Raw genomic sequence first — 23961 nt, forward strand, 5'->3', positions numbered from 1 at the left:
GAATTGAGGTTATGGGGGAAAATTTGGATAAGGGTCCTTTCTGGGCGATGGTAGCGCGATGCGCTAACACCCCGCGCCCGACAGACCCTGGGCAGACAAGACACAAGTTTGGACCCAAGGGAACACTTACCTGCAATCGGCGTTCCTTTCCAGGCCTTGCACGTAGAATCAATACAATTCACACTTTCCACCACCAGAGGGAGCGCCATCTCTTAAAGGGAAGATGTTTCTTAGAAATCTCTTAAAGGTAGCTGGTACCTGTTATTTTCTGAAAATAACAGTCTACTGTCTGCATGGAGTCTGAACAGACATCAGACATCGCACATGTAAAATACAGATGCAGATCCCATCCCTATGTTTACACGCTGATGAGTTATGTTAAAACACTGAATATAGGTTGCACACTACTAAATCCCACATCCTCCAATCTGACGCCAGGCCTCACCAATCTGCCGATCTGAGTTGGTACCAGCGAGAGTGCATGCACCAAGATTCTCTGCTGATGAACTAGAGAACTTGGGTGCAAGAGGTGGACAGAAGGAGGCACATCCTACATCTGCAGTGGGGGGGAGGGGGCAAGAGGCCCTCCAGACATATAGTCAAAAGGCAGTGGGAGGCAGCGGGGGACGAAGTCAATGCCAGGCGCACAGCATCATGATCATGGATGCAGTGCAGGAAGAAGTTCAATGCTTTGACATGAGTGGTCAAGGTGAGTGAGGTCAACTGGCAAGTGGCGTCTCCTACCAACTGCACCACACACTACACTCCCCATCACCCAGATACCAATAAACTCTTTCCATCAGTACTCAACTCTTCTAATCAGATGCTTCCTCTCACCCTTACACATTACCACTGGTTCAAGCCACACACACTGGTAGTTATTCAACCATGACAGGCACATCACCCAGGCACACTTTCTTGCAGGAGAAAGTGGTGCATATCAAGAGGCAGCAAGTGGCAGTGGAATTTAGCCCCTCAACCCTGTTCCACCATTCAATGAGATCATGGTGGACCTGTGACCTAACTCCATATATCCACCTTAGCCCCATATCCCTTAATACCCTTGTTTCACAGAAATCTATCAATCTCAGATTTAACATTCACAAGTGAGCTAGTGTCAACTGCTGTCTGCAGAAGAGCGTTCCAAACGGCTCCCACCCTTTGCGTGTGGAAGCATTTCCTAACTTCACTCCTGCACGTCCTGGCTCTAAATGTTAGGCTATGTCCCGGCGTCCTAGTATTGAAGTCTAGGAGACCTCCAACAACAGTCACAAATGTCTCGGCAGCCAGAGGCAATAATCCAGCCATTAACCTGTAAATTCTGCATGGTCCCTTTAAATAGCGCCAGTGGAGGGGGTCCTCCAGGCACTCTAAGACACGTTCAGATGGTCGGGGTTAAGACTGTGTGTTGAGTCGAGCGTTAAGTCCCAAAATGCTGTGTATCACTTTAAATCAGCATTGCACACTGATTGAAGCCATTTTCTCCCTACTTTACATGATTCCAGCATTCGTTATCTGCACCTGTGCAAACTCCTATACCAAGATGGCATCTGGCGCATGTCATGCAGGAAACATGCGTGCGCATCCAAGACATCATCTTGGATGTCAGAGAGGCCGTGTAGTGCCGAAACAACGGGGGTTATACGGCCCAATTTAGCGCCCTACATGTCCAACGTCAGCGTCCATTACTCATTTTTTATTTACTAATCAGAAATGCAATTAACCACATCTGGATTCCTAATTAGCCGCACATAGTTTATGGCTAACGTATTGGACAACAATGTTATAAAGTCCAAAACAAGGTAAAAGGTAACAAAGGAAACAATAATTTGCATTTATATTGTGCCTTTCATGCTCTGACATGTTTCAAAGCACTTCACAGCCAATTACTCTTTAAGCATAGTTACTATTGCAATGGAGGCAAGCCATCAGGACCACAGGTAACCACACTACTGGCTGCAGATTTCAAAGCTGATAACATAGTGTCAAAGGGTCAGATGGCTCCAGAATGGAATTTAAATTAATGGAAGGCAAATTGGGTGAACTCTTTCACAGGTGTGCAATCCTCTCGGTCAGATTTTCTTCTATGTGTTCTGCCCAAGCAAATTAAGAGGAATATCAGTCCATAATATTGTTACTGTACTATCCAACTATTTGTCCAACATCAAGTTGTGGATGAACTGAAACTTCCTGTAATAGCTTAATGTTGGAATAACTGAAGCCACTTGATTCAACTCTCGTCACCATTATACGTGTCTCTGGTTTTGACTCCATCAACCTCTCTGGTTACCTGCTCGGGCTGATCAAGGTAATGAAAAATCTAGTTGTTGTGCTTGGTCCCAAACTGATCTTTCAACCCTGTAGGAACTATAGGAAGTTGGTCTTTCATTCATTATGCCCTTGATCTCCAGAACTCTCTCCCTAAGTCACTTGCCTTGCTACCTTTACCCCATCTTCAAAACTCCTATGAATTCATCTCCTCTCCCATTTCTTTGGTCTTATCCCAAAGCTCCTTCACTCATAGAGTCATAGAGTCATAGAGTTATACAGCACGGATAGAGGCCCTTCGGCCCATTGTGTCCGCGCCAGCCATCAAGCCCTGTCTACTCTAATCCCATATTCCAGCATTTGGTCCGTAGCCTTGTATGCTATGGCATTTCAAGTGCTCATCCAAATGCTTCTTGAATGTTGTGAGGGTTCCTGCCTCCACAACCCTTTCAGGCAGTGAGTTCCAGACTCCAACCACCCTCTGGGTGAAAAAGTTCTTTCTCAAATCCCCTCTAAACCTCCCGCCTTTTACCTTGAATCTATGTCCCCTTGTTATAGAACCCTCAACGAAGGGAAAAAGCTCCTTAGTATCCATCCTATCTGTGCCCCTCATAATTTTGTACACCTCAATCATGTCCCCCCTCAGCCTCCTCTGCTCCAAGGAAAACAAACCCAATCTTCCCAGTCTCTCTTCATAGCTGAAGCGCTCCAGCCCTGGTAACATCCTGGTGAATCTCCTCTGCACCCTCTCCAAAGCGATCACATCCTTCCTGTAGTGTGGCGACCAGAACTGCACACAGTACTCCAGCTGTGGCCTAACCAGTGTTTTATACAGCTCCATCATAACCTCCTTGCTCTTATATTCTATGCCTCGGCTAATAAAGGCAAGTATCCCATATGCCTTCTTTACCACCTTATCTACCTGTTCCGCCGCCTTCAGGGATCTGTGAACTTGCACACCAAGATCCCTCTGACCCTCTGTCTTGCCCAGGGTCCTCCCATTCATTGTGTATTCCCTTGCCTTGTTAGTCCCTCCAAAGTGCATCACCTCGCACTTTTCCGGGTTAAATTCCATTTGCCACTGTTCTGCCCATCTGACCAACCCATCTATATCGTCCTGCAGACTGAGGCTATCCTCCTCGCTATTTACCACCCTACCAATCTTTGTATCATCAGCGAACTTACTGATCATACCTTTTACATTCATATCCAAGTCATTAATGTAGACCACAAACAGCAAGGGACCCAGCACCGATCCCTGTGGTACCCCACTGGCCACAGGCTTCCAGTCACAAAAACAACCTTCGACCATCACCCTCTGCCTTCTGCCACTAAGCCAGTTTTGTATCCAAAGTGCCAAGGCACCCTGGATTCCATGGGCTCGTACCTTCTTGACCAGTCTCCTGTGGGGGACTTTATCGAAGGCCTTACTGAAATCCATGTATACCACATCCACTGCGTTACCCTCATCCACACGTCTAGTCACCCCCTCAAAAAATTCAATCAAATTAGTCAGACATGATCTTCCCTTGACAAAGCCATGTTGACTATCCCTGATTAATCCTTGCTGGTTGTCCACCTCAGACATTATTTTAGGTTGGTGCGCTATATAACAGTACATCTTAGTTGTTACTTTGAATGGAACTGCTGACCTTCACTGGGGTGGACACCTGACTAAAATTTCAACAAAAAGCTTTGTGCAGAGGTGTGAAATTGAGATGTTGCATGTACATGGATTCAGGGTCTGAATTTGTATTTATAAACTAACTATTCTTTCTTGCCTTTAAATAATTGATAGATTGGGTAAAAATTGTTGGTGATATGGAGGAGAGGTATTAGGTAAATCTGGTGAATGGAGAATTCATTTCCGAATTCACTTCAAACCTATTCTCCTGGTGGAATTAGTAAAATGAGCAGCAATGTGACAACTATAATTTGCCCAATTTTGCTTGTCAAAGGGATGCCAATTTTTTCACAATTACACGATTTTACCCAAATGACAGTATAGAATGTAAGATTCAGCCTAAAGAGCTCTTTATCTCGTTCGATATTTTGAATAGAATTTTTTAATAATACCACACAAAAACAGGATGTAAAAAGTCTAAATAATAAACAATGCAGCAGTGTTGACATTAGTGCAACAATGGTAATTTTTCACAGTAGCGGCGTTTTCCTTGCGGGGACTCTGTGCAAAGGTTCGGTTTGGGGCCCCTACATTTTACAAGGCAATGATACTAAATGCTGCCTACTTAAACTGTTGTCAAATCTGCATCAGCGACTAAGAGAAAAGGAGTCTCTGGAAGGGTTTCCACTCAAAACATTAATCTGTCTCTAATCTGTCAAATTATGTCTAAACCACTGCATTTGTCGGTTTAACTGCAAAGTGTTGAGTTCTAACTAGCCTGTATTGTTTCTAGCCTGATTCATTTTTAGAGACTTTCCTTAAATGAATGGGGCCTGAGTGCTACCCAGCAGAATGGGAGGGGAAGGAGGGAAGGGATGGGAGAAGAGGAACTCCTTAGCAGCATGGGAAGGGAGCGAGGGAGGGAAGAGAAAGAGGGAGGGAGGAGAAAGAGGGAGGGAGGAGAAAGAGGGAGGAAGGGAGGAGAAAAATGGAGGAAGGGAGGAGAAAGAGGGAGGGAGGGAGGGAGGCAAAAGAGAGAGGGAGGGAGAAAAGGGACAAAAGTAGGGAGGGAGGGGGAAAATTTGCAAACAGCTATGGGGGCTAGTCCCTACCCTTAACTCTCCTCATACTTGCAGAAAATGAATATTATTCCATGTTAGTGATTGTAAGTTATGAATGAGTGGAGAGGAGCAATGCAGGGGAGCAGTTCACTGATAACTCAGCCTCTGCATCCCTCCAGTGTGGAACCAGGATGTAAGCAACATATCCCATCTGGAATGCATTACATTTGCATTTTATACACGGATTGATGGCAATTCTTAATTGTGGATGAGAAGCGAAGAGTTACTGGGCAGTGAGACCATCCTCGGGCATGAAGTCGCTGCTGCCGCTGATCAAAAGCCATAGATCCACTCAAGGCCCTGTGTAATTGCACAAGTTGCACGGCCCTCACACTGCCCCTGATTTGACTTATATATTAATATATATACACAACCAAATATACACACCCACAGACAAACACACATATGTATATATATATATATATATACTAAAATTATATAAAATATGTATATAATAGAAGGTAATTCATTCCATGTCTATAATAGGTTATCAAGTATTGATGAAAATTATATGTGGAACTTTGAAGAGATGTGGGCCAGTTTCGGTCAATAAATAGAATCTTTCAACAAACAGCTGTGGGGCTGATTGATTTCGCACCAGCCCCATTTGGAAACATTATTATTAAGATAGATTTGAGAATATCTCTGTATTCAACAACAAAAGATCACACGCAAAATGATTCCTGGGTCAGAGCTCCAGTTATATTTTTTAAAAATTGACAATTAAAACCCTTAAGATAGATTTTGTTTTCTTGTATATCAATCGCACCAGACCACCCACGTACAGAAGCATTTCTCTTTTGTAATAAGACTTGTGTCTTTTCCACTGCAAGATCTTTCCAGCAATCAGATGCTGTTGCTTTTGGCTTACAGACCAGTCATTGGCTCTAGTGCTAGATGTGACTTTTTTTTTCCAATTGGATAACATTAATTATCAATTAGTCATAGTACAGCTCTAGCCAATGGACCTATAGAAGCCAAGCTACCCCAGCCAGCATGTTATATCATTTTCTCATGACGAATGGCACAAGAACAAAGAGGCTAAAATGCCTTGATTAATCTGAGCTAAATAATAGATGTGAGCACAAAGCAATGGAACTTGCTTTTCCTCCGTGTCTTTTTTTGCCAAAAACAGTGAAGGCAGAAATTTAAGCTGCGAAAGGGCCATGGGATCTTTTATGTCCACCTGAATAGGCAAATAGGGCCTCCTTTTAAATACTCTAAACTCAGATTTTATTCCAGTTAATTATAATCCCTGGTTTTAATAGCAAGCAATTAAGAAATGTTTTGAAACTTTATAATGTGCTAGTGCAGTTAATGTTCCCTATAAAACATAGTCAGAAATCCGAGATTACTATGCAAACCTTTGAGGTAACTACCAGTGAGATGTACAATAAAAATGCAAATTAAAATGTACTTACAGTAACAGGTACAGATATCTGCTGCAGCACAAATTTTTGGAAAGTTTAAAAAAAAATTATCTGCCTTTATTGAAACTACAAGCAATAAATTTATAATATAATGCCAGATGGTGATGTGATCATATGGTGTTGCCATTCATATGCACTCTCCTTTTCATTTACCTTTTTAATTGTATCATAAAATAATCTATCTTAAAATCCCCTTTAAAACTCCCCCATTCCTTTCCCTTCTCATTACTGCGCTAGGACATTCGGTCATGATTTAAATAACATTTAAGGAATTAGATACCTCAAGTAAATTAAAGAAGACCATATAAAATCGTAGGTCTCTCCTCAATTATTCGCAAGCATCTTTTGAACCTTTTACTGAAGGTAATCCTAACACAAAACAATGTTAACACATTGGCCCAATAAAAGCCACCCACAATTGAATTAACATTTTAAACAATCAATGACCTTGTGCACACTTGAACTCTTCAAATTAGTCTGTGACAAAATGGATAGATTTACAGACTACTTCAAACCAATTTATACACTCCAATTTTCAGCAATGTTAAAGATCTGTTAAGAAGTAATATCACCATTTGCACTGAATTTTCTACCGCCTAATTATTTAGTTACATATAGTTATATAGGTAAGTGGACAGATGGAAAGACATTGAAAGAGGGAAACAGAATGGTGTGTAGAATTCTAGCACCATAGGCTAACAAAAAAGCTACTAAGGTTTTTCTCTGCGTGCTATTTAAGGTAATTGGCAAGAGAACCAGAGGCGACATGAGGAAAAAAAAAATTATGCAGCGAGTTGTTATGATCTGGAATGCACTGCCTGAAAGTGTGGTGGGAGCAGATTCAATAGCAACTTTGGAAAGGGATTTGGATAAATACTTGAAGGGGAAAAATTTGCAGGGCAATGAGGAAAGAGCAGGAATGTGGGACTAATTGGATAGCTCTTCCAAAGAGCCAGCACAGGCACAATGAGCCAAATGGCCTCATTCTGCGCTGTATCATTCTATGATTCTATGATTTTATGTGCAGCGAAATTGCAATGTTTATAAAACTTGTTTCTGATTTCTCCGCAGAGGAAATCTTCCCCCAGTCCATGTGATAATTTTCCACATAAATGCTATGATTGATCAACCGTTTCTCAACTATGTTGTAAAATAATGAAATAATAAATTTATAGAAGACATCTAAGAGGGAATTTTAACTCGTGGGTGGAAAGCCGGAGGGTTGCGCAGTGGGAGGCCGGGTCCATTTTAACGGCCAGGCCTCATTAACATTATGCCAGCCAACTGCCCACCCAAAATGGACATCCAGAAGCAGCTCACTGGCTTTGGGCCTGTGAAGAGTGGACCAGAGGCCACCAGGCCGGCAGTTAGATAAGTCGCATGGGGAGGGTGGGAGGGTTTTGTAGAAGCTTAGCAATTACTGCAGGAAGCTAGGTCTTAGACCAGAAGGTCTTTCCACGAGATCTAACCTTATATTTCATTTGACATTTTTTCTATATAGACAACCATTACTCAGTCGTGCTGATTATATGGAAACTATTCATTTTAAAAGTAAACTATGTAAAATTCAAGCTGATTCGTTGTGTCTTTATTGACAACGATAGTGACGGTGTGATGTGTTTTACATGATGTGCCACGGTCTCTACCCATTGCAGAATGGGAACTAAAACACCATTATAATTCTACATTACTATTTTTGCATTACTATTACTGGAAAGAGTAAGTGTGAAAACTTCCCGAGAGGTCTGGTGCAGGTCTGCTTGGCCACATACCTCAAAATGTAACAGACTCAGATGGTCCAGTTTGTACACCAAAAATAGTCTGTGCTGCTCTGGCTGTGTGGCCTTATTTAAATTTAGGGACTTCTAGGCCTAGAAATTGGTCCATGCAGCACACGTTTTTCAGGCACTACTCAGACTACTAAGGCCCGAATATGGCGGGCAGGTGGCATGAGCACAATTCTGGCCGCAAGTGCTCCTTCCACCATATTGGGTCCTTTACTCATGCCTGAAATAGGTGCTAGGCCCTTTGCACCCAATATTGGTTTGCCCTGAGGCAGCCAGCATCAGGAAATCAGACCTAGGGACTGCCTGCTAGGCCTAACCAAGAAGGTTAATCATTTATCTGAATTTAGAGCTTGGAGATGCAGGAGTGCTCCGCCTGATCCCAAATTAAAGGAACCGATCGGCGCCGCCATTCCCCTTCCCTCCCGATCTCCCCTGCTCCCAGCACCGGCTGCTTGCTTTGTACCTTCTTTGCTCTCCCTCCATTTGACACAGAAATTGTGCACAGTACCGCTGGACTTGCCCAGAGTGCACTATTTATGCCAGTTAGGTGGTTTTGGGCAACATTTTTTAGAGATACTTTACAAATGGCGACTCCATTGTGCATTTCTTATTATGCCCTAATGCACCTCAGCTTCCAGAAAGTGCACAAATTAAAGCTGGACAGTCCAGTGAGTGTGAGAAAAAAAGGGGGAAAAAATTAACCAACTGCCTGTGCACTAAGAGGAAATTCACCCTTTCTGTTGAATTGAATTTATTCTAGACTTGGTGAGTTGCCATGCGTCGTCACGAGCACTGCCTGAGCAAACAGAGATCAAAGGGGAAGCAGATTGCCCCGTAGTTGTTAATATTTTGGAGCAACAAGGGATTCATTAGCATGTCATCTGATGTGATTTTAATATCAAAAACACTTATAAAAATGAATTTGTTCTATACTGTAAGTTAAGCACGAGAAAAAACACTTTAGTATGATCTGTTGCCCCTAGCTTTGTTTTGATGTGCAGTATCGATTGGGCCATAATTTGCTGCAGCAGGGCATCTAATGGTGTCTACTGGGGGGAGAGGGGAAGATCGGTGGGGGGGGGGGGGGGAGAGGGGAAGATCGGGGGGGGAGAGGGGAAGATCAGGAGGAGAGGGGAAGATTGGGGGGGAGAGGGGAAGATCAGGAGGAGAGGGGAAGATCGGGGGGGGGGGAGGGGAAGATCAGGAGGAGAGGGGAAGATCAGGGGGACATCGGGGTGGGGGAAGAGGGGGAGATCAGAAAGGGAGACATTGGATAACAGAGCAGGGTGGAAAGGTAGGTTGATTTTGTGTTTTAACTTTGTGCAATGGTTTTTTATTTAATTTATTTTGTTTATTTTTCCCTGATCCGGCCCTTCAAACCTAGTTTCATCAAGCGTGATTCAGAAGCCGTGGGACAGCCGCCCAGCTAAGTTAAAAATCGTTCTAACTACCTAATATGTCACAAGTAAAGTGCCTTAAGTATCTCAATGATGTACATTTGGTTCTTTAACTATCATCCCACCGGCTTTAATTGCCGGTGGGACTTCCAGGTTTGGGATGCCCACGCGCACAGAGGTGCATCCCCCCACCTCTCTTTGCCCACCATTGACAGCCGTGCCTTCAGTCGTCTAGGTCCTGCATTCTGGAATTCCTTCCTTAATCCTCTCCACTTCCCTCTCATCCTTTAAGACCCTCCTTAAACCATCTCTTTGACCAAGCTTTTGATCTTCCCTCATACGTGGGGTGATTTTAAAACCCAAGAACGGGTGAGTTGAAGGCGGGTGGGAGTTGAAAATAGTTGCTTTTTGAGTCATGACTGCAACCCGGTTTTATTTCTGGATTTAACGTCAGCGTGGAAAAGTCCAGGCTTCCCACTGGGAATGCAAAGTCTGAAAATTTTGCGGTTGCGAACCAAAAAAACAACTATTTTCAACTCCCACCTATCCCCCAACCCACCCGTTCTTGGGGTTTAAAATCGCTCCCACTATCTCCTTCTTTGGCTTGCATCCTTTTCTTTCTCTGATTACAACTCTCTGAAGCACCTTAAGATGTTTTTCTACATTAAAAGGTACTATATAAATGCAAGTTGTTGTTGTTGTAGTAATTGACTTCGGTCTGCGCCTACTCAGATCTTACAGCCTAAAAGAGACAGTTGAAGTTATAGACAGCTCTACCTTGACAGCAGAATAATGCAATGTACTTGGTGTTGCAAGGCGTCTTTCAGAGAGAAAAAAAACATTCTCACCTTTACTGTCCGGGTAAGATCATTGGATTTTTTGTGGCAACGCAACCAGCTCCTTGGAATTATGCACAGCCACCTCTTTCCAGGCCTGTTGGCCAAGTTGTCCGGGTATCTAAATGATAGAGGACCTCCTTCCTGGTCCCAATTTAATTCACTAGCACCTCTGCTGCAGTATCACAGGAACAGGATGTCCTAGCAGTAGTCATTCTTCTGAGAAATCTTGAAAAATTGTGCCTCAGAAGCAGCATGAATGAAAAGACCCCTCCGCTTTAAGAGGTGCAAGCTTGCTTTAAATATATGTCAGAGCCGTTGGATATCTCACCCTCCCAAACATGGAGGTGCCCATCAGTGCTGGAAACGCATGGACAGTTCGCCAATAGAATTCAAATGAGGCCTGACCACCAAGATGCCTAGGGCCTCTCACTTGCGACATAGGGCGGGCATTCCAATCACTCCGCCTACCTTCCGCGCGATGTCCCCCCGATATGAAAATCAGCCCCTCTATTCCAGTTGCTGATACCATCAGATTTACAGGACAGGATCACAGGTGGAATCAACTAGGGCCATGGACGAAACAAAGCAGAAGATAAAACTGACAAATTGTTTCAGGAAATGAGTGTTCCAATCCCGTAAGTCATTAAACACATATCTGGGAGGGGACGAAAACCCACCCACTGCTCATTTTATGAGTTCTCGTTGGCCCTGTAGACAGATCAAAAAGGAAAAGAAAAACATCTGTTCGGCTCAGTTTTTCACTAGTACATCTCAGCAATCTCCAGATGTTTGCTAGCCACCTAGCCTCAAGCCAAGTTTCCCCAGGTCACTGGCTGGATAGTATTGAAATTGCAGCACTTGGAGATAGGATACCATAGAGGGTCAGAGCATTAGCCTTTCACCTTGCTGAGCACAATAATTCATATCCCCTCGCTCTCCCTCCCATCAGAAGAAACACTTTTTCTACAGGATTTGAATCCCAGCCTCTCTCTACTGTTCTGCGAAGGAGTCACTGCATGGTATTCAGGACCAGGAATCCTGCAGATTTTTACCTTCAGTAGCTGAGAACTCTAAGGTCAATTGCAATACTCCCTAACCCTAAAACCCTAACCCCCAGTTAGCACCAGCTAGCTCAGCATGGACAGAATAAGTTGGAACACTGACATGCTGCAAAAAGCCTACATAATCTAAAACTACTGGAACAAGCCACAAAAGCTGCCTTGACCCTAACACATAAAGAAGAACCTAAAGTAAAATTATGGCAATGCTTTGCACGCATTCAAAACTGAGCTGAGCTGATATACGTCATCATGACAATTTGATTCATATACTTATGCTAATTTTCAATGGATGACATTATTTTTAAAAGGGAAACTGGAAGGTGAACAAAGCCTTCCCAGACATGAGGTGGAGCAAAATTGAACTGATACTACATTACACTACACCATATAATTAGGGAGATTCTCTGCAAGCCAAAGCCTGTTTAAGATGATCACAGTGGAATTTAGCAGCTAGTTTGAAAAAAGGAAAGGTATCAATTAATTAATAGTTTTAGCTTAATAATAACCCAGAGTTTCAAAACTGTTTAACCACATTAAAGTGCTAATAGAGTTCAACTTGTTCAATTATTTCAGACTCTCCAAATATTTGCTGCTTAATTAACAATCGTTACCGTCTCATACACATCAGTACAATGAAGCCAATCCTACTGAATGTTCTGGAGCAATACTTAATCTATTCCCACTATGGAGTCAACTCAAAGGCCAGACATAAACCCAATAAAATGCCTCACAGGTACATTGGTTTGCTTAGTCATTCGTTTCCCATCATCTGCAATTCAGAGGTTAGATCAAACGCAGAATTGCCCTAAAATTCAATGCTCTTGTGAGGCACTTCATTAGGTCTGAAAATCAATGTAATGTGATTAGTGAGATGGTGACATCATCCAGTCGCCAATCACACAATTATTTACAAACTATGTAAAGTGTTTTACAAGGTACCATAATGAACAACAGTGCTCCTTTGAAAATAAGAAAGATTCAAAAGGCAAAAGGAACTCTATTTAAACATGGAAGATGTCCTCCATCCTGAATTGTGTTTGATTCACTCAGAATTTGTGCAAATGAATTCAAAGCAAGCAATTGGAAATATTTGATTCAACTTCACATCAGAGTCAGTACTCCTCAGTGTATTACATACAACTGAAGCAGTAGCAATGCTTCCTGGCTCTGATCAGCCTGAATGTATGAGAATTGCCTAAGAGTCAATCTTTTTCTCATACACCTTACACAAACACATCCATATCCACAATAAACTCCCACACAACTTCAGTGCGAGGGAAACAGACCTTTGATCATTCTTTATGTTATAAAAGAAAACATTTTTATTTAAATTGACAACACTCTATTTTTTCAATGATTTTTTTTCCATTCAATGGAACAGACAAGTACATCTTGCATTATGGTCTTTGGTGCTTCATCTTAGTTTATGAATAAGATAAACAGCATTAATGCTCGTGTGGAGCATAAATGCCGGCATAGACCAGTGGGGCCGAGTGGCCTTTTTCTGTGCTGTAGTTTCGATGTAACTCAATGTAATGAAATGGTTTGTTTCCAGGCTCACTTTCACATCTATTGGACATCATGAACCTCCATCCTAAATCTGCATCTATTGTAGCAAATTGAAGTTAATTCAAAATGCTAACATTATTTACCGCTGAGTGTCAGCTTGGCTAACTCTTGCCTGAGTCAGAAGGTTGTAGGTTCAAGCCCGAGTCCAGTATTTAAGCACATAATCTAAGCTACAGGTAATTAGATAGTGTAGTAGGTTAAGCAGTGGCTTTTTACCCTCTGGCCTAGGTTTAAATCCAGTCCAGATTGATCGGATTAAGTTTCCTTTGACTGTTGGCTGTAAGGTTTGGTTCTATATGAAATGGGTTTGAACAGTCTCAACCTAATTCTAGTGGGCATGAACTTACAGCAAAAAAACTGACCTTCATTTGGCAAAGCCCATCAAACAGGCCTAAGGATTGTTAGTATGGGCATTGGAAAAATTATCATATTGGTAATATAAAGTGCTCTAGTGAAATCACGGCTGAAGCTGAAGCAAATTATTGGCTAGTGGAGGGTGCTCAGCCAGCTGTGCTGTATGAACATCCCTCATTTTGATGGGCTTAAAAAAAATCTAGGCTGTACAGAGGGAATGTTGGATTATCATAGGTAGCATCCTTTGGTTGAAACATTAAGGTGTACATTAAAGATCCCATGGCACTAAAATTAAACACAAGCGGGGGATTCCCCTGGTGTTCTGGCCACAGTTATATCTCACATAATGACACTAAAAACAGAATAACCCGTCTTTCACCGAATTGCTGTTTGTGGGAACTTACTGTGCGCAAATTGGCTGCCACATTTACTCGCATAACAGCAGTGACTATAATTGCACTTCAAAAGGTAATTAATTGGATGTGAAACACTTTGGAATGTCCTGAGAAATGTGATAAGGCATCACATCGCATACTCTCCGTGATTGCAAATTACGAATCACCATCACCATAAACCATACCTATGAGATAGCAGGCAAGCTGCTACTGATTTGAGTGCACAAAATGACAATGAATTCATTACCTACCACAAACTGGCATATCCCTCCTCTTCATCACAATGCATCACTCCCTATCCCATGTTTCCAGAGGCCACAGGGCCAAAAAGACATTTCTGATGCATTCTCATTCTCTTATTCTCTCATTCATTCTCATTTTTTCTCTCTCTCTCTCTCTCACACACACACATGCTAACTGATATATTGATATCCACAAATGTGTAAAATGTAATTTAAAACATGATGAAAGCAAAACAATAAATCTGTCCACAAGTATTAATGGGGCAGGCCTCATACAGTTGCTTTGCTCAGATTATTCATTGGGAACAAAGCTTGCATTCCAGATTTGAACCCATTCCAAATTCACGCTTGAAAATCTTTAGGGTGTAAATAGGGCCGGTGATCTAAGCTCATTCAACATTTCTAAGTATAATCAGAATTTTTGAGTAAATTAGGCAGAATTACATTTTATCAAACAACTGTTTTGATTATTGAGCCATGTCCTACAAATCGAAGTATACATAAATTTAACATAAAAGGTACAGTTTTCTTGCCGCTGATCGATAGCACATTTATATAAGCCTGCAGATAACATCTCTGACTGGCTTGGAATATGGAGTTTTCCTAACAGTATCAAGCCTTCTCAAGACTGTAGCATCAAGTTACGACAAAAATACAATCAGATTACATTAATTTTAGCCGTTTAGTTCTGACCAAAAGGTCATTGACCTGAAACGTGAAACCTTACCTTCCTCTCTCCACAAAGGCTGACTGTCCTGCTGAGTGTTTCCACCATTTCCTGTTTTTATTTCAGAATTTCCAGCATCTGCAGTATTTTGCTTTTTACAATAATTTCAGTTTCTGCTGCCAACACCATAAATGATAAAATGTCCTGGACTTCCTCTAGTTTTTTTAAACTCTTAGTTCCATTTGCTTTTGAAAATAAAACCACCTTAACTGGAAGGCACACTGGTGCTGAACGTCTGCACACTCAGTGCTACGGAGCAGGGATAGTTGAGAGTTTGGCCTCAATATTAACCCCCCCAACTTCAGGCGAGAGAGGATCGTGGGGAGTTAAAGACTTAAATATGGGGAACGCGTCCCCAGCATGCTGCGCACATGCCCACCATTTTTTTTACGGCGGAGGATGTCGGGGTGTCCGAGTGTCACGCTGTGGAGAAGCAGACACTTCATTAACATATCTAAACTGGGCTCCCACAGTGCAATTGGGAGCCCGATTTAAAATTTGTTGCTTCTGCGCAGGTTTCTCACGTGTCGGGAAAGCCAGCAGAGGAGGGGAGGCGGGAGCTGCCGGCTCTACAAGGTGCATTTTCTAGCACTCCTCATGGGTCAGGAAGAGTAGGAGTGCTCCCTCCGGCCTTCAGCTTCCCCACTGCCAATCCTGGCCCCTCTCTCCCTCCAGCCGCGATCTCCGCACACCCCCGCCCAAAACCTGATGGCCCGCCTTCCCCACCCCCCCAAAGCCCCAGTGGCTGACCTTTCCCCCCACCCAATTTGCGGGGACCATCCTCAAGGTTGCCCGGCTGCGGCCTCCTGCCGTTGGTTTCCCCTCTCTGTCGCTGGCCAGGCTGTCAATTTGGCCGGCTGCTGTGCGGGAAACGGAACAAGAAAATGATAATGAGGTCCTGCCGTTAAGTTTGTCAGGACCTTCACATCCCCTGCTTTACCAGGTTCTTCGGCTGTTGTGGGACTCCCCCGCACCTTCCCCATAAATATCGGGGCCTTTGAGTCTAGTGAGCAAGCACTGATAAGAGACTATATTGCATTTCCCAGGAGGTGATAAAGAACATCAGAGGAGAGAGTCATGCTTGGGGAGTCTCTGATTAGCGATTACAGGAGGAATTGATAATGGTCTGACTTCTTAGCTGTAGAGGCATCGTGCCAGGCAGAGAGGATTTTTTTTAAAAAGGGAGGAACTTACCCAAATATCAGTGTAAAAGTATAATTAAAAACTAAAAGAACACATCCTGAGCCTGTGATCCGCAAATAGGGGGCTCCTGATCAAAACTATACCATCAGCGCACTGAGGCACTGAGAAAAGGCCAGTTCTTTGCCATAAGGAGGGAGCCAAAAATGGAGAAGACCAGCCACCATTAACTTGTTACACACACATAGCAGCTGGCCTATGAAGGTCATTGGTGGAGAGCTAGAAGCAGGCCACATGCCCCAGTTTGAGATGAGGTACGATGCAAGGCACGAAGGGAATGCAAAGAGGGATAGCATAAACAATAGACTATCCAAAAAAAACATATTTAGAAGTAGTTAAACAGTTAAATGAAGTTTTTTGTAGATTGTTTTCGCAGTCATGTTGAACTTCAGTGTACACATGACAACAACAAAGCACTGCAGCCTTTTTAGTGGTTCCTCCTTAGTAAGAATGATAAATCAACTAGCTAACCTCAAAGGCTGTGCAGCTGGGAAAACAATAGCAGGATTTAGTGCCAATGGAGTACATCCTGTATTTTTAGCCTGAGTTGTATTTGATCATATTAATGGAAGGACAACAACAGCTGAGGAAAGATTGAAATGTCTACAGGCGTAGGCTTGTCTGCAGTCCACTAGCTCTAAATCAGCAGAGTTAATGACTGGAAAACAGTGGGAACCCATTCATAACAGCATTCCAATACTTCCATGGAAATCTCCAGGCATTGTACATAATCTTCAGATCTGTATGTAGTCATTGCCAATAAGAAAGAGCCCTATCTTCTTTGCCACTATACTATAGTGTTTAAGAAAATTTCATGAATAACTAATTTATGCAATAATGCTAAAATAATTGTTCCTCAGTCTACAAGCACAGTCTTAAGAGCAAAATGTGTCCACAGCCTTAATTCTTCAAAGGCCACATTTGAATGTTATCGGTTCCAATAACTAATTTTTTTGTGCATCAAGCTTTAGAGTCTCAACAGTGAACAAAGCTGGCTAGAGTTGGTCCAGTATTATAGTTCTCTCTCTATGTTGTTATGGCTCTAATATGTAGAGTGTTGCAAATCTTAAAGATATATATGCACATATTTGAATATGAAAGAGAAAGTCTAACCACCTCCCCTTGACATTCAACTGCATTACCATTGCCGAATCCCCCACCATCAACATCCTGGGGGTCACCATTGATCAGAAACTTAACTGGACTAGCCACATAAATACTGTAGCTACAACGGCAGGTCAGAGGCTGGGTATTCTGTAGCGAGTGACCCAGCTCCTGACTCCCCAAAGCCTTTCCACCATTTACAAGGCACAAGTCAGGAGTGTGATGGAATACTCTCCACTTGCCTGGATGAGTGCAGCTCCAACAACACTCAAGAAGCTCGACACCGTCCAGGACAAAGTAGCCCACTTGATTGGCACGCCATCCACCACCTTAAAACATTCACTCCCTCCATCACTGGCGCACTGTCACTGCAGTGCGTACCATCTACAAGACGCACTGCAGCAACTCGCCAAGGTTTCTTCGACAGCACCTCCTAAACCCGCAATCTCTACCACTTAGAAGGACAAGGGCAGCAGGTGCATGGGAACACCACTACCTGCACATTCCCCTCCAAGTCACACACCATTCTGACTTGGAAATATATCGCCGTTCCTTCATCGTCACTGGGTCAAAATCCTGGAACTCCCTAACTAACAGCACTGTGGGAGAACCTTCACCACATCGACTGCAGCGGTTCAAGAAGATGGCTCATCACCACCTTCTCAAGGGCAATTAGGGATGGGCAATAAATGCTGGCCTCGCCAGTGACATCCACATCCCATGAATAAATAAGAAAAAACTTAACTTTTCTTCAGTCTGAAATATAGCAATACTGTTCATTTTGTATCTTACTGCAATTAATATTTAATATACTAGAAGATTGGGTGGCACAGTGGGTTAGCACACTGTCATTTCATATTTCAACTCTGCTCAACTGTTGAGCAATGAATGGTACAGGAAATAGAAATGTAATACTGGTTCAGTTGGGGTATGTTCTTCTAAAGTTGTTGTCCCTGGGGCAGAGTACCCTGTGACTGGGGAGCATCTGATGCCAATACTATACATCAAAAGAGGAAAATCTACTCGCTCCCATTACTGGCATCCTGCACCTTAATGAACAGAAAATTCACAAAACAAACAAAGCACTTAGTACAGGGCAGTCACCACTCAGATGAATTCTTGACCTCTGCTGGGGGGAGAAGCGACAAACAGAAGCGAGTCAATTTGACATTGGGAAAATCAGAAGACAAACAAACTCAGGCACTTTTCATGTACCTCTTAGCAGCTGTGAATAAAGTGGCACTGGCAGAGATGTGAAAGCAGGTTGCAGGGTCTCTTGTTAAGAGAATAGTGTATAGTGCTTGTTATGGGAGTGGGGAAAAATGAAGTAATCTAAAAGGGACGCGAGCATATTTTTTAAAAATTCATTCTTAGGGTGTGGGCATTGCTGGCAAGACCAGCATTTATTGCCCATCCCTTGTTGCCCTTGAGAAGGTGGCAGTGAGCTTTCTTCTTGAATCGCTGCAGTCCATGTGATGAAGGTACTCCCACAGTGCTGTTAGGTAGGGTGTTCCAGGATTTTTGACCCAGCGACGATATAGGAACGGCGATATGTGTCTAAGGGAAACTTGGAGGTGGTGTTGTTCCCATGCACCTGCTGCCCTTGTCCTTCTGGGTGGTGGAGGTCATGGGTTTCGGATGTGCAGTTAAAAAAGCTTTGGCGAGAATCCAATACATTTTAAAAGAAATACAAAATTAAAATATTTATACATTTCTGCAAATCAATGACTTCTAGTTGCAACATTGATTCCATTACAGTCAACCTGCTGATTTTGCTGTGTCTCAGGACAGCAGCATAAGCCAGGCTTCTGGCCTTCCCCATCAGAGCACCATGCCAGTGGAAGGAAAAAGGCAACAGATTGCCCAGGAACTAGTCTGGAGATGCAGCCAGAGTGACTCCATGCGTGAGCTGAGCACAGCTGTCACCTTCATAGTCACAATGAATGGTAGTGGACAATTAAACAACTAATGGGAGGAGGAGGCTCCATGAACATCCCAATCCTCAATGATGGCAGAGTCCAGCACGTGAGTGCAAAAGACAAGGCTGAAGCGTTTGCAGCCATCTTCAGCCAGAAGCGCCGAGTGGATGATCCATCTTGGCCTCCTCCCGATATCCCCACCATCACAGAAGCCAATTTTCAGCCAGTTTAATTCACTCCACATGATATCAAGAAACGGCTGAGTGCACTGGATACAACAAAGACTATAGGCCCGACAACATCCCAGCTGTAGTGCTGAAGTCTTGTGCTCCAGAACTAGCCGTGCCTCTAGCCAAACTGTTCCAGTACAGCTACAACACTGGCATCGACCTGACAATGTGGAAAATTGCCCAGGTATGTCCTGTCCACAAAAAGCAAGACAAATCCAATCCGGCCAATTACCGCCCCATCAGCCTACTCTCAATCATCAGCAAAGTGATGGAAGGTGTCGTCAAAAGTGCCATCAAGCAGCACTTACTCACCAATAACCTGCTTACCGATGCTCAGTTTAAGTTCCGCCAGGACCACTCGGCTCCGGACCTCATTACAGCCTTGGTCCAAACATGGACAAAAGAGCTGAATTTCAGAGGTGAGGTGAGAGTGACTGCCCTTGACATCAAGGCAGCATTTGAGTGTGGCACAAAGGAGCCCAAGTAAAATTGAAATCAATGGGAATCAGGGGGAAAACTCTCCAGTGGCTGGAGTCATACCTAGCACAAAGGAAGATGGTAGTGGTTGTTGGAGGCCAATCATCTCAGCCCCAGGACATTGCTGCAGGAGTTCCTCAGGGTAGTGTCCTAGGCCCAACCATCTTGAGCTGCTTCATCAATGACTTTCCCTCCATCATAAGGTCAGAAGTGGGGATGTTCGCTGATGATTGTACAGTGTTCAGTTCCATTCGCAACCCCTCAAATAATGAAGCAGTCCAAGCCCGCATGCAGCAAGACCTGGACAACATCCAGGCTTGGGCTCATAAGTGGCAAGTAACATTGGCGCCAGATAAGTGCCAGGCAATTACCATCTCCAACAAGAGAGAGTCTAACCACCTTCCCTTGACATTCAATGGCATTACCATCGCCGAATCCCCCACCATCAACATCCTGGGGGTCACCATTGACCAGAAACTTAACTGGACCAGCCATATAAATACCGTGGCTACAAGAGCAGGTCAGAGGCTGGGTATTCTGCGGCGAGTGACTCACCTCCTGACTCCCCAAAGCCTTTCCACCATCTACAAGGCACAAGTCAGGAGTGTGATGGAATACTCTCCGCTTACCTGGATGAGTGCAGCTCCAACAGCACTCAAGAAGCTCAACGCCATCCAGGACAAAGCAGCTCGCTTGATTGGCACCCCATCCACCACCCTAAACATTCACTCCCTTCACCACCGACGTACCATGGCTGTAGTGTGTACCACCCACAGGATGAACTGCAGCAACTCGCCAAGGCTTCTTCGCCAGCACCTCCCAAACCCGTGACCTCTGCCACTTAGAAGGACAAGGGCAGCAGGCAGATGGGAACAACAGCACCTACACATTCCCCTCCACACCATCCCGACTTGGAAATACATCACCGTTCCTTCATCTACGCTGGGTCAAAATCCTGGAACTCCCTACCTAACAGCACTGTGGGAGAACCTTCTCCACACAGACTGCAGCGGATCAAGAAGGCGGCTCACCACCACCTTCTCAAGGGCAATTAGGGATGGGCAATAATTGCTGGCCTTGGCAGCAACACCCACATCGCATGAACGAATAAAAAGAGAGAGAAATGAGGGCGCATGACCGTGGCTGCAGGTACTCATGCAGTCGGTGTCAGGGCTGCCCTACTGCTCTTTTGATGTTGCACACTCTTCTTAGACACACCCCCTCTAAGTCCTCATATGACCTGTGCTGCCTGTATTTTATTGGGTGTGATAATATCTGAGGCTGCATCCTCCTTAAATGCTGCCTGACTCTCCTTTGTTCCATGCTGTGCTGCTGCTGCTCCTCCTCCTCCATGATAATGACATGCCCTTAGGAAATGCCACAGCTGCTCTCACGAAGCTCTCACTATGGGTGGTGGGGGGATTAAAAATCTCCCGGTGGTTTCACCCTTTCAGAAGCAAGTCCAGGACTGTGTAGGCAGAATGCCAACAAAAAAAAATTAAAAATTGCTGTAAAAAAGTAATTTCCAACTGCAGAAATCATTAGTGATGCTCTCCATACTCTTCAGGCTCACAAACTCCTCACTTCTGCCTGTCTCAGCGGATCCTGGCAACTGATAATTCTCAGTCTAACTTACCCTGAATGCTTTGCAAGTTTAAAAGCAGGAAACCTGGGGCTGCAGCATCACTAGCCCTCGTTATAATATATGTAAATGAGCTCAGGCGGGACCTGGCAGTTGGATCACTGGAAGAGCCAAAAATCGTGAGGTATTTTAGGGCGGATCAATTTTGGGGCAGAAAACCTGCGTAAATGCCATCCATTCCTTTTTCTGCACTAAAATTAAACCAAAAACAACGTGGAAATTCTAGGTCAGTGTGTTTTATATTAATGCGAGTTAGGGTTTGTTTGTAATTCTAGCTCCATAATTCTTCTGCAAAGTAAACATTGCAGGAATACATATTAAAATTGGCAGCTCAGGCAAGAAACTAAAGCAAGGTATATCACTTTCAGCATTTAGGCTTTTTTTCCTGCTACATTAAAATTGATTTTATATTATTCTAATGCTAATGGAACACAATGCAAGTAATTTAAACTATTGGAGGCCTCTCTGAAAGGGTTTGAGATATTCTTTTTTTTTACAGTTTTTGTGGGGCCAGGAGGAGCATTCAGGGTGAGGTGCTGAAGCTGGCTGATTTTTTTTCCATTCAAGGCCAGCATTTATTGCCCATCCCTTATTGCCCTTAAGAAGGTGGTGATGAGCTGCCTTCTTGAACCGCTGCAGTCTGGATGGTGAAGGTACTCCCACAGTGTTGTTAGGTAGGAAGTTCCAGGATTTTGACCCAGTGACAATGAAGGAACAGCAATATATTCCAAGCTAGGATGGTGTGTGACTTGGAGGGGAACGTGCAGGTGGTGGTGTTCCCATGCGCCCGCTGCCCTTGTCCTTTTAGGTGGTGGAGGTCGTGGGTTTGGGAGGTGCTGTCAAAGAAGCCTTGGCGAGTTGCTGCAGTGCATCTTATAGATGGTGCACACTGCAGCCACGGTGCACCGGTGGTGGAGAGGGTGAATGTTTAAGGTGTTGGATGGGGTGCCAATCAAGCGGGCTGCTTTGTCCTGGATGATGTTGAGCTTCTTGAGTGTTGTTGGAGCTGCACTCATCCAGGCAAGTGGAGAGTATTCCATCACACTTTTTCTGATGTCCAAAACCGGCGAGCTGCAGTGAGCGACTGTTTGGCACCCACAGCTCGCCGCTAAAGTTTACATGAGACCCAAATCTGATTCTGGCATTGGACAGGTGGCGTGGAGCACTGCCAGTATTGTGCCCATTTCCACTACTCTTTGCATGCAAAGGTGCTTCCTGATTTCACTCCTAAATGGCCGAGCTCTAATTTTAAGATCATGCCCCCTTGTTCTGGATTCCTTCACCAGATGAAATAGTTTCTCTGTATCTACCCTATCGAATCCCGTTATCATTTTAAACAACTTAATTAGATTACCTCTCAACATTCTAAACTCAAGGGGATACAAGCCACATTTATGCAACCTGTCCTCATGGTTTTTAAGTCTTGCTATCATTTTGGTGAATCTGCACTGTACCCCCTCGGAGGCCAATATATCTTTCCTGAGGTTCGATGCCCAAACCATAACGCAGTACTCAGATGGTGTCTGCCCAAACCTCTGTACAGCTGAAGCATCACTTCCTCACTTTTGAATTCCAATACCCCCTTGAGATAAAGGCCAACATTCCATTAGCCTTCCTGATTACTTTTTGTCCCGTGATTTGTGAGTTGTGCACATGGATACCTAAATCCCTCACCATTAAGAAAATATTCTGGTTTGTCTTTCCCTGATACAAAGCGAATGACTTTGGTATCACTTCCCCACCTTGAACTCCGTCTGCCATAGTTTTGCCCACTCACTTAGTCTGTCTATGTCCCTTTGTAACTTTCTGCTCCCATCCACGCAACCATTGTGCCTCCTAACTGAGTATCATCTGCAAATTTGGATTTAACAAATGGACAGAGCTTTACCTATGGAGAAGAGTGGTGCTGCACACAATGTAGCAGTCAATGTTTCTGACCAGAGTGCAAACTTTAATCAAGAAGGTTTTCATATTTTAATATTTGTTTACACTTAAAGTAAGATATTAAAAGGTAGTATCAGATATTATTGTCAATATGGGGTTATTACATAATCAATTGGATCACTGCGTCCTTCTCCATGTATAAACATGGTACAGTACTGTGCCTTCACCATGGTAACACCTCTTTAAAAGTGGGGAAGAGAATGTCCAGCATGAAGTCTAACTCAGATTATAAATGGGTCTTTGTGATATGAATGATTTATCATGTTAAATGTCTTTCAAAAAAAAAGTTTCCTAATAACTTCACAAGGGCAGTGTGCCGTTAATCCACAAGTTTAGTGTAAAGATTATTAATTCTTGGTATCAATTCAAGTCTGTCCTCTGCTGGCAGCAAAAAGTCTCCATAACATTGATCTCGTTTTAGATTTCATCCATCTGCTTATTATTTTGTCACGATTAACAACTTCTTTCATTTCCCTTTTATCAAAAGAACACTCAAAAGATCAACATGGCTTTAATCAGGGAATCAACAAGTCAAGCAAAGCAGGTCAGACCCCTTCAGATTGAATTGGTCCAAATTTAGTTCCGTCAACATTTCTAGTCTATTGACATCACACAGCCAACTCTCATGTGT

The sequence above is a fragment of the Heptranchias perlo genome, chromosome 19, assembly GCF_035084215.1.
Source record: "Heptranchias perlo isolate sHepPer1 chromosome 19, sHepPer1.hap1, whole genome shotgun sequence".
In the NCBI taxonomy this organism is placed as follows: Eukaryota; Metazoa; Chordata; class Chondrichthyes; order Hexanchiformes; family Hexanchidae; genus Heptranchias; species Heptranchias perlo.